We start from the raw sequence: 10,129 nt of genomic DNA, 5'->3' as shown, positions 1-10,129 counted from the left end.
CTGCAAAATGTTCGGCTCATTCAAGACACACATGCTACCATCTTTTTTTTATTTCTGCAAAAATTCTCACATTTGCAGGAATTCCAGGATGTTTGAATGGATGCACAATCTTTCAAACCTCCATGTTACACACATTGTCCACATTTCCCGACCGATTCACACCGTTCCAAAGTCAAAATACTCTATGCTAAAGTTAGTTTAATATCATTTTGGGTTTTTTGGGTATTTTTTTTTTGTGCTATTTTTGCAGGTATAAACCTCAAAGTCGTGTACAGAGTATTGGTATATGACGCATGTTAACTGTTTGCATGCTAGCTTTTTAGGCAAATTTTGCAGGGGGGTGGGGTGGGGGGGGGGGGGGGGGGTTTACCCACATATGCGGTCCTCTCCAAGGTTTCTCATAGTCATTCACATCATCGTCCCACTGGGGTGAGTTTTTCTTTGCCCTTATGTGGGCTCTGTACCGAGGATGTCATTGTGGCTTGTGCAGCCCTTTGAGACACTTGTGATTTAGGGCTATATAAATAAACATTGATTGATTGATTGATTGATTGAACTCAGGACTACTCAGGACCTTCGTATTGTGAGGCACATTCACTAACACCTGTGCCCTCGGAGTCATATATTTTGGTACTTGTGTACCAAAATATACTTACTTGTACTGCGTGTTAACTGTTAGCATACCAGCTTTTTTGGCTAATTTTGCAGGTATACACCTCACAGTAATCTATTTTGGTATTTGACGCATGTTAACTGTTTGCATGTTAATGTTAACGTGATAGCTTCTTAAGCTATTTTGGCAAGTATACGCCTCACTGTCATATATTTTTAGCACTTCAGGCATGTTTACTGGTAGCATGCTAATGTTAGCATGTTAGCTTTTTTTCAGCTATTTTGGCAGGTATAAACCTCAGAGTCTTATATTTTGGTACTTGAGGCATGTTAACTGTTAGCATACCATCTTGTTTGGCTAATTTTGCAAGTATGCACCTCACAGTCATCTATTTTGGTATTTGACGCATGTTAACAGTTAGCATGTTAATGTTAACATGATAGCTTTTTAAGCTATTTTGACCTAGCTCACAGTCATATATTTTTAGCACTTGTGGCATTTTTACTGTTAGCATGTTAGCTTTTTTAAGCTATTTTGGCAGACCTCAGGGTCATATATTTTGGTACTTGACACATGGTAATTGTTGAGTCATATTTTTTGCTACTTGACGCTATCTGGCTTACAGTTTAGTTTAAAAGTCTACTAAAATGAGGCAAAGCACGGGGACAGCCTATGATAATATATATTTTAGTTTTTGAAATTTGGCATGTAGGACGGTGATCAAAAATGGGATGTACATTTTAGACAAAGCAGGTTTCTTCCCCTGTAATCCAAGTCTCCTACCTGTCTGACTGCTGGTGGAAAACAAACTTTATACAGGTTTTGTTTCCCATGCACACACACTTCCTTCCTTCAGGCTGACTTTTCTCACCCAATCCTGCAGCGCTTTCATCCAAATCCCCGCTGGAATGTCGAACCTGCATGAGAACCACATCACATTTAGGCCCAGATGAGACCTTGTTCTAATCCTTGTTGGACGCAACAACCCCAGTGGCCATCTTTTTTTTTTCTTTTTTTTTAAACCCGTCTAGTTTTATTTACAGGAAATGAGAAAACCTGGAATTGTCTCACAAACACATCCTGGTGAAAAAGTCATTTTTGAACAGTGTTACAATATGTTGTAACATGTTATATATTAAGCCACTTTCTTTTCTTTTATAAATGTAAAAATTGTGTTTTTAGCCCTGCAAACTAGTAAAGCTTTACCCTTTGATGTCACACCACAGCCTTCCATAAACATTTTGTGATGTCAGACTTGTTTTTGAAAGAAAATGCTCACAAAAATATACTTCCGGTTTGACAAAACATGTTTGGTCAACTAACCGCGTAACAGCTGCTGCTAGCGTCATTCTCGCCAACCTCAAGCCTCAAACCTCATTGCCTTCACGGCGGTCAATGTGGGCGCCATATGTCAACATACGTGCTATATATGCTCGTAATACCACTCTCTATTTATCTGCATGTGCCGTAATGGGTTAGGCCGATTACGCTAAAGCAATTCAACATGGTTGAAAGACAGCAGGATGTTAACTTTTTCCTTTTAAAGTGATGTCATTTACCAGAATTAGCGCTACTGTTGGGTTCATTTAGGGATAGCTGGTGGTTTGTTCCCTAAAAAAAATCTGAATGTGTCTCAGCACGGAGGAAATAAAACAGTGTGCAGTGTGGAAAAAGAACAGGACAAGAAGCAATGGGACTCGATACACACACACTATCGCTAACGTCTGCAGTTCTACCTTTTTACACGGGAGACACACACTGCTCAACCATACAGCATTCCTGTGTGTGTCCGTGTGTGTGCGTGTTTGTGCGTGTGTTTGTGTGTGTGTTCTGCCACAGTTGCAGACAGTCCATTGTAGCGTGTTTGCTGACACAGAGTATCACTACACTTGTGTTCCCAGCAGCACAATGGACAACAACCATGCAGAGATGCTGAGCATGACACTCCACCGCTTTATGTTGCTCAATACCACGCACACACACACAAATACACACACACACACACACACACACACACACGCACACACACACACGCGCACACAAACATGCATGTATTTGTTACCTTCTTGAAAAATGCCTACCTCTTTAGGACCAGCCTTTCTAGATATATAAAGATTTTTATTTACAACATTAATAATATATACATACTATGCAAATATAAAAAAGATAAGCTTTTATTTAAATTTTTTTATATTATTTTTCTTTGCTTGTAATTTGTTTTTAATCTTCGTTATTTACTTCAAGTTATTACAGTATGTCTCTATATACATATTTTATTGTTTTTATTAATTTTGGCCAAAGGGGGCGCATTTAAATTTCTTACAAACACGTATTACATATGTTGGCCAGAGTGGGAGCATTTCACATTTTTACACACACTTGTTATTTCATATGTTGACCAGAGGGGAAGCACTTTTAAAACAGACACACAGTCAATTTGAAAAATCCCTCCTTTTTGGGACCACCCTAATTTTGATAGATTTCACCACCAAGGGTACAAATGAGACATTCTCTATCAGATGCAATGGTTTTCCGTATTGGGACCGTGATTTATGTCCTAACTTGTTCACCGGTCCTCATATGGAAGGTACTTTTCATTGTTGAATTCTCAAGAAGAGTTGCTTACTTGCTTATGGTTGTCCATCGATGCGATGATGACCATCTTCTTTTATTTGTGAGTCTGCTGATGTTTGAACAGTCCGATCCTGGATCCACAGATGCGGTTACAGACCGGGCATGTGAAGGAGGTGCTGGGGGGAGCAGGGGTGGCTTGGCGAGCATGCCTCTTCGCACGCTTTGCTGCACGGTGTTGTGTGCGCTGTTCCTCTATATAATCCACTCCCTGTGAAGAGTGGGAGCGCCAGAGGTCTCGGCAGGAAGCAAGTTCCTCCAGTGAAGAGGGGTTGATGTGGCATCTCTTCAGTGTGGTCTTCATTTGGTCTTTGAACCGCTTCTTCTGCCCACCAGCACTGCGTTGGCCAAGGTGTAACTGACCATAGAGGATTCTGCGTGGGAGTCTATGGCTGGGCATTCGGATGACATGCCCCAACCACCTGAGTTGATGTTGGGTCATGATGGACTCCACACTGCAGCTGCCTGCCCTCTCCAGCACTTCTGTGTGCGGCACTCTGTCCTTCCATGTGATGCCAAGGATCTTCTGCAGACATCTTACATGGAAGGTCTCCAGGCTTCTCAGATGGCGGCTGTAGATAGTCCATGCCTCACATCCGTACAGTAATGCAGTGATGCATACTGCTCTGTAGACCAGCACTTTGGTGTGGAGTTTGAGGTTGCTATTCTGAAAAACCCTTCTCCTTAGACGACCAAAAGATGCTGATGCTTGCTTGAGGCGGTTCTGGATCTCGTCATCCATTGAGCAGGTGTCAGACATTATGCTCCCCAGGTATTTGAAGGTGGGCACCGTGAGCAGCTGTTGCCCTGCTGCTGTGAGGGTTATTGTGGGGTATTGTGGGAGGTCAGCACTGGACTGACAGAGTACCTCTGTCTTCTGGGTGTTGATCGTCAGTCCCATTCTGGTATATGTAGTTACAGCTGCCGAGAGGATGTTTTGCAGAGCCTGTGGTGTATGGGCAACCAGGGCACAGTCATCGGCGTATTGCAGTTCAGTGATGGTTTCTGAGGTCAGCTTGGTAGTTGCCTGTAGCCTCCTGATGTTAAACAGGTTACCATCAAGCCTGAAGTCTATGGTAACTCCAGCCTGCTCCTCCATCTCCCTACGTAGCAGTGTTGTGACACAGACGAGGAAGATGTTGAAGAGAACTGGAGCCCGCACACAGCCCTGCTTCACTCCAGTTTTCACACCAAAGGGCTCTGAGCTGTGTCTTCCAACTACCACTCGGGCCATCATCCCAGAATGGAACTGTGCAAGGATGGTGAGAAACTTGGGTGGACACCCAAATCTCTTCAGGACTTGCCACAGTAGGTCCCTGCTCACTGTGTCAAATGCCTTTGAAAGGTCGACAAAGGCAATGAACAAGTCCTTGTGCTGCTCCCGGCATTTCTCTAGGATGTTCAGGGAGCTCTGCAAGGACAGTTGGATCCACTGGGGTGGGCTGGTTGAGCACGGTGTTAAAATGCTCAGCCCACCGCTCCACTATCATAGCCTGATCCTTGATTAAAGATGTTCCATCAGCAGATCTAACAGGTGCCAGGGAGCAGTTTCTGGGGCCGTAGATGGTTTTCACTGCATCATAGAAACTGTGGATATCGTTTCTATCAGCGTGAGACTGGATTTCATTGGCCTTTGAGATCCACCACTCATCTTGCAGTTTTCTGAGAGATGTTTGGGCCTCAGAACGAAGGGCTTGCCATTGCTTTTTATGGAATTGGGATTGTGGGTTGTTCAGGGTGGCTCTGTGTGCCTTGTGCATTCTGTACAGGAGGGTGGAGATCTCTCCAGCATTCTGGTCAAACCAGTCCTGGTGTTTCTTGGTTTTAAAACCAATGGCTTGGGCTGCAGTGTCAAAGAGGATGGTGGATAGAGAGGTCCACTTCTCATCCATCCCAGACTCTGAGGTGATCAGCGGCTCAATGTCTGCCAGCTTCTCAGCTAGGGAGCGACGGAAGTTGTCACGGGTGTCGCTGCTGGAGAGTCTGGCACAGTTGAGTGTTTTCCTCTTTGGTGCACCGTGACGTGTTAGGGGCCGAACGTGCATTCTGACCTTTGTCAGAATCATGCGGTGGTCGGTCCAGCAGCCTGCCCCTCGCATAGCTCTTGTAATGAGCACGTCCTTGAGGTCAGCCCTCCTCACGATCGCATAGTCGATCAGGTGCCAGTGTTTGGACCTGGGATGCATCCAGGATGCCTTATATTTGTTCTTTTGTTGGAAGATGGTGTTTGTGATGGTAAGATCGTGTTCCGCACAGAGACTAAGGAGTCTCATGCCATTGGGGTTGACTTTTCCAATGCCGTGGGCGCCGATCACACCATTCCAGTTTTGCGTGTTCTTTCCGACTCTTGCATTGAAATCACCAAGCAACATGATTTTGTCACTCCTCGGGATGTGACTGAGGATGTCATCGAGTGCCTGGTAGAAGCAGTCCTTCTCTTCATCATTGGATGGCAGAGTTGGTGCATAGGCACTTACCAAAGTGACATGTCTGCATTTTGCAAGGGGGATGCGAAGAGTCATGAGCCTTTCACTGACACCCACTGGTGATTCTGTGAGCTTGAGCAGAAGGCTGTTCTTGATTGCAAAACCAACTCCGTGAAGGTGTGGTCCGCCCATGGGGTATCCTTTCCAAAAGAACGTATAACCCTCTCCTACTTCATTGAGTGAGCCTTCCTCGAGGAATCGGGTCTCACTGAGTGCTGCCACATCCACATTGTAGCACTTTAGCTCGCTGGCAACAAGTGCTGTTCTGCGCTGTGGTCTGTCCGGACTGGCATCCAGGAGTGTCCTTATGTTCCATGCTGCAATTCTAAATGGTAAAATCTTTGTATTTCGACCGCGTAATGGAATGTCCCGACAGGTGCGGTTTCCACCTTTTCTAGGCCTTTCCCCAATTGGGGTGAGCAGTGCGGTCCCTAAATAGGGGCTGCTCAGACGCACAGGAGTCTGCCGGAAACAGCTGCCACTCAATCCCAGCTGCTAACGACCGTTGTCCTGTGCCGCTGACGTGCAGAGTTCCAGCTAAGAGCTTCCAGCTCATTCAAACCTGCCCCCGTTACTGGACGCTCCATCGCCGTCAGACTTTTGAGGTCGGAGACTCAGGTAAAGAAGATACCTGCGCAATGATGGTTTTTAGAGTGGCATGAGGGGTGCGCTTTTCCCAACGCCACTACCTTGATTGTAAGAAGATCGTTCCAGTGGCAAGGGAGACCCTAGACGACCGGCATCTTCTTACAACTGCAGGAAGCTGCCGGAATCCAGGTTTTTGGGAAACCGCCTCAAAGCTTGCTGCCACCAGCTTGCTTTTCTGTCAGGGTGTGCTCCCTTAGCCTTCGTCCACTTTTACAGCCATTGTGGTGCTTCTCACTGCTACCATCTTCTGCCTGTTCTACCGTTGAGGTCTTCGGGATCACTCTTAGTCTGGACTCTACCCTTCGACCTGTTCGGCATGGGTAACCCTGCCAGGAGTACAAGACTCCAGCCGACATAGCTCTAGGGGTCATGGAGACGCGCAAAGTGCCCCACCACGATAAGATGGTGATCCCGTCGGGACACTAGAAGAAGAGTAGAGTTACAATAACACACACACACACACACACGCACACACACACAGAAGCATTAAATTAAATCTTGTCAAGGCCACAATAAAAAGTCAAACAGGATTACCTTTAGAGCAGTGATTCTCCCCTGTGTGTTCCTACTTCCCTGTGTTGTAGCCATGGAACACTTAGTAACATACAACGAAGACGACTATTTTTGGACAAATGAGGATTCACAACCTTATACTCCTGAAGTTAAATATACTGCTGCTTATGGAAGCCAGCACGAACAAAGGAAGAGTGAGACGTTGGAGCAGATGGGAGGTGAAAGCGATTTTGAAGCTATAAATATGCAACTTGGAGACAAGCAATTTTTGTGTAGAGGTTGCCCTCCAGTGGGTTTCTCGGACCACCACACTGCCACGAGAGCCCGGATTTCAGGGTACAACACTGTTTTATTTTCATATATGTTGAGAGCCGTTTGCTAACCAGCAAAATGTCTTTTTCTTAGTCCGTGTCGCTCTCTCTCTGGCTCCCACTCCAACTCCAACTACTTGTCTCGTTCCGGCTGCTGCTGTCGCTGTCTTCGAGGCCGGTCCTTGCACACCCCGTTCCGAGGCAGGCCCGCAGGCCACGCCCCCCTCCACAGATTGTTTACCGAAAATCAACAGGAAACATCCTCGGCCAGCTGGACCAGATGAACAACTGTCCATCGAGTGAGTCACTTTAATATCGATCATGATACACGCAGCACGTGTAGCAACAAAGAGAGAGCAAAACCACCTCTCAAGTCTACAAAAGTCTAAACACATTTTGTGATTTACACACATTTTGCAATTCAAAATGGCATTTTTTAAAGGAACTTAACACGGTTGTCTGCATACGACACAGCAATCTGACATCAAGTCACAAGTTTGCAATTTTAAAACACTGCCGTTCAAAATGACACCACATGAGCTAATATATGTCCCACCTAGCCAAACACCTGAATGCTTAATTGTTAACACTCCAATCAGGAAATAGGCACTATCAAAAGACCACAGTTGAGTACCTCTTTCTTTTACGACAACAATGGAAGAGAATATTGTCTGTGGTATGGATAAGCCAATGTGGCCAGACTCAGCTGTGCGGCAAGATGCTGCCGAATTATTTTTGTTGCCTACATTTTTACTGCAATTTTACTGTTTCAGTTTACTGTGATTTTTTGGTTTGTTTTTTTTGTGAGCATTTTTTTGTTTATACCAACATAAATACAGTATATCTGCTGTGCATATGTTGCATTGTACTTTTTGGAGAAAAGTTTTTTTTTTTCTGCAAATATTTCTGTGCATGTGAACAATCTGAAGAATTTCCTACAAGTTGAAATAATTTATTACTATGCAATCATGCAAAAGATGAGAGTGCTTTGCAGTATGCCAAGCAGTGTGTAGTTAGTTTGACAAAAATGTGGTAATATGCATGACGTGTGTGCCGCTTGGTGCAAAAGTTTGATTTTGACAACGTTATATGCAGTTTTAGTTGCAGTGCTTACTTTTGCCGGCTATAGGAGGTATTTTTTCGCAATTTGAGTGTGTGATTTTGTGAGTTGTGTTAGGTATTTTGATAAAAACACACCAGTTTGCAAAATTGTGTTTTATCATTTTGATAAATCTATAAACCAAGTGAACCACATGCGGTTCATTGTTGTTTGGGACAATAAAGTGTCTTTCCATTGATCTGCTCTGGTCCACAAGTGGTTCCATGAGCACCCTGAATTTGCAGTCTGAGGCTATGTCTACACTAAGCCGGATAACCCCTTAAACGAATATTTATTTAGCCTACACCCCGTTTCAGCCACACTAAACCATCGTTTAAGGTTGCCCTCCTTGGATAATGTTTACACGGGTAAGTGCGCCGTGTATTTTTTGAATCTCCGGCTCTTAGCTTTGTATGGACTCATTGATCGTTTACAAACTGAGTTCGGAGAGGAAGTGACGCCAGAAAGACTGCGACCCACACAGGAAGTGATGTCAAAAAGGACGCGCCACAGCCAGATTCATAACAACCCGTTCTGTAACTCGGCGGCAACCACTAGAAATATGGAGGCGAATCAGCCAGACATGCCCGTGTTTGTCCTTCTTCTACAAGTACAGACGCTTGTGGAAATCACACATCAATACCTTAAGAGAAGGAAACGGGCGATTGCAGCTATTTCGGATACTACACATCTCAGACGGCAACATAGCAATGTTGAGCGACGATTTTGGAAAGGGCCTGGAAGAACGGCTTAGTGTAGAAGGGGCCTTATACTTTCCACCATGCTCCCCCTTCCTAAACCTAATAGATACATTTTTTTTCTGCATGGCGGTGGAAGGCATACGGCCTTCATTCAGGCCACGGAGCGGGCCTGTGATCTCATTGGAGCAGCTTCTGTGCAGGGATGGATTCGTCACACAAGGCGATTCTTCCAACGGGGCCTTGCCATTGAAGACATAGCCTGTGATGTGGATACACTTTTATGGCCTGTTCCAGCCAGACAGCGAGATAATGTTTAGTTACACTGTTGTTGTTGTTGTTGTTGTTGTTGTTGTTGTTGTTCCTTCAGTTTCTCTTCAGAGTTGCTGTAAGTGTAGGTACTTTGTCTACACTTTACAGTGGTGAGAAAAACTACTATTTTATTCTGACTTTCATTGTTGATTTATCTGTTACTGTAACTGAGTATAGTAAGAAAATAATATTATTCAGCCTGCATCAGTCTGCAATCAGTGTTGTTTTTGTTTGTTGTATATATGTACTTTCTCTGCCTCTGTGTGAAGAATGTTGTGGGTTTGACCAGCTATTTCCTGAAATAGGGTTTTTTACAAATGTATTTTGTAGCGATCACTGTCGCGTCTGACTGACTGCAACACTGCCTGATCAATTGAAGACTGGGTTAGTGAGATGGAAAGAAAACATCTTTCTTATAAATGTGTGTATATGTTTTGATTGAAGAGTGTCATTTTGCAAACAATCTAGGACACAGGTGTCAAACTCAAGGCCCGGGGGCCAGATTTGGCTCGCCACATCATTTAATGTGGCCCGCAAAAGCCCTGAAATATGAGTCAATAAAGCATTTTGAGTATATTTTAGACTTTATTATCTAATAATGCAACAAATATAATACTATCATTGATTTCAAACTTTTTAAAATGAGAACAAAATAAATATCGGCTTGAGTTATATCAAAGCAATTTATTCATCAAATTGTACACTGTAGAAATATATTTTACAGTAAAATAATTTGGCAGCTCAGTTGCCAGGATTTTACAGTAAAAAAAAAACTTTATTACCATTTTTCCATTTACAGTTATATGCTGTAAAAACCA

General features: G+C 44.0%; 1 long non-coding RNA gene across 1 annotated transcript; it reads left to right on the top strand.

Annotated features, from left to right (window-relative positions):
- The first annotated feature begins 6,144 nt into the window (after positions 1–6,144).
- Positions 6,145–9,737, top strand: LOC133647837 (uncharacterized). The gene is made up of 3 exons (XR_009825788.1): positions 6,145–7,227; positions 7,297–7,501; positions 9,139–9,737. It is a non-coding gene; the product is annotated as an uncharacterized LOC133647837 (long non-coding RNA).
- The last annotated feature ends 392 nt before the right edge of the window (positions 9,738–10,129 follow it).

Source organism: Entelurus aequoreus, linkage group LG04 (assembly GCF_033978785.1).
Source record: "Entelurus aequoreus isolate RoL-2023_Sb linkage group LG04, RoL_Eaeq_v1.1, whole genome shotgun sequence".
NCBI lineage: Eukaryota > Metazoa > Chordata > Actinopteri > Syngnathiformes > Syngnathidae > Entelurus > Entelurus aequoreus.
This window is presented reverse-complemented; position numbering and strand designations above follow the sequence as displayed.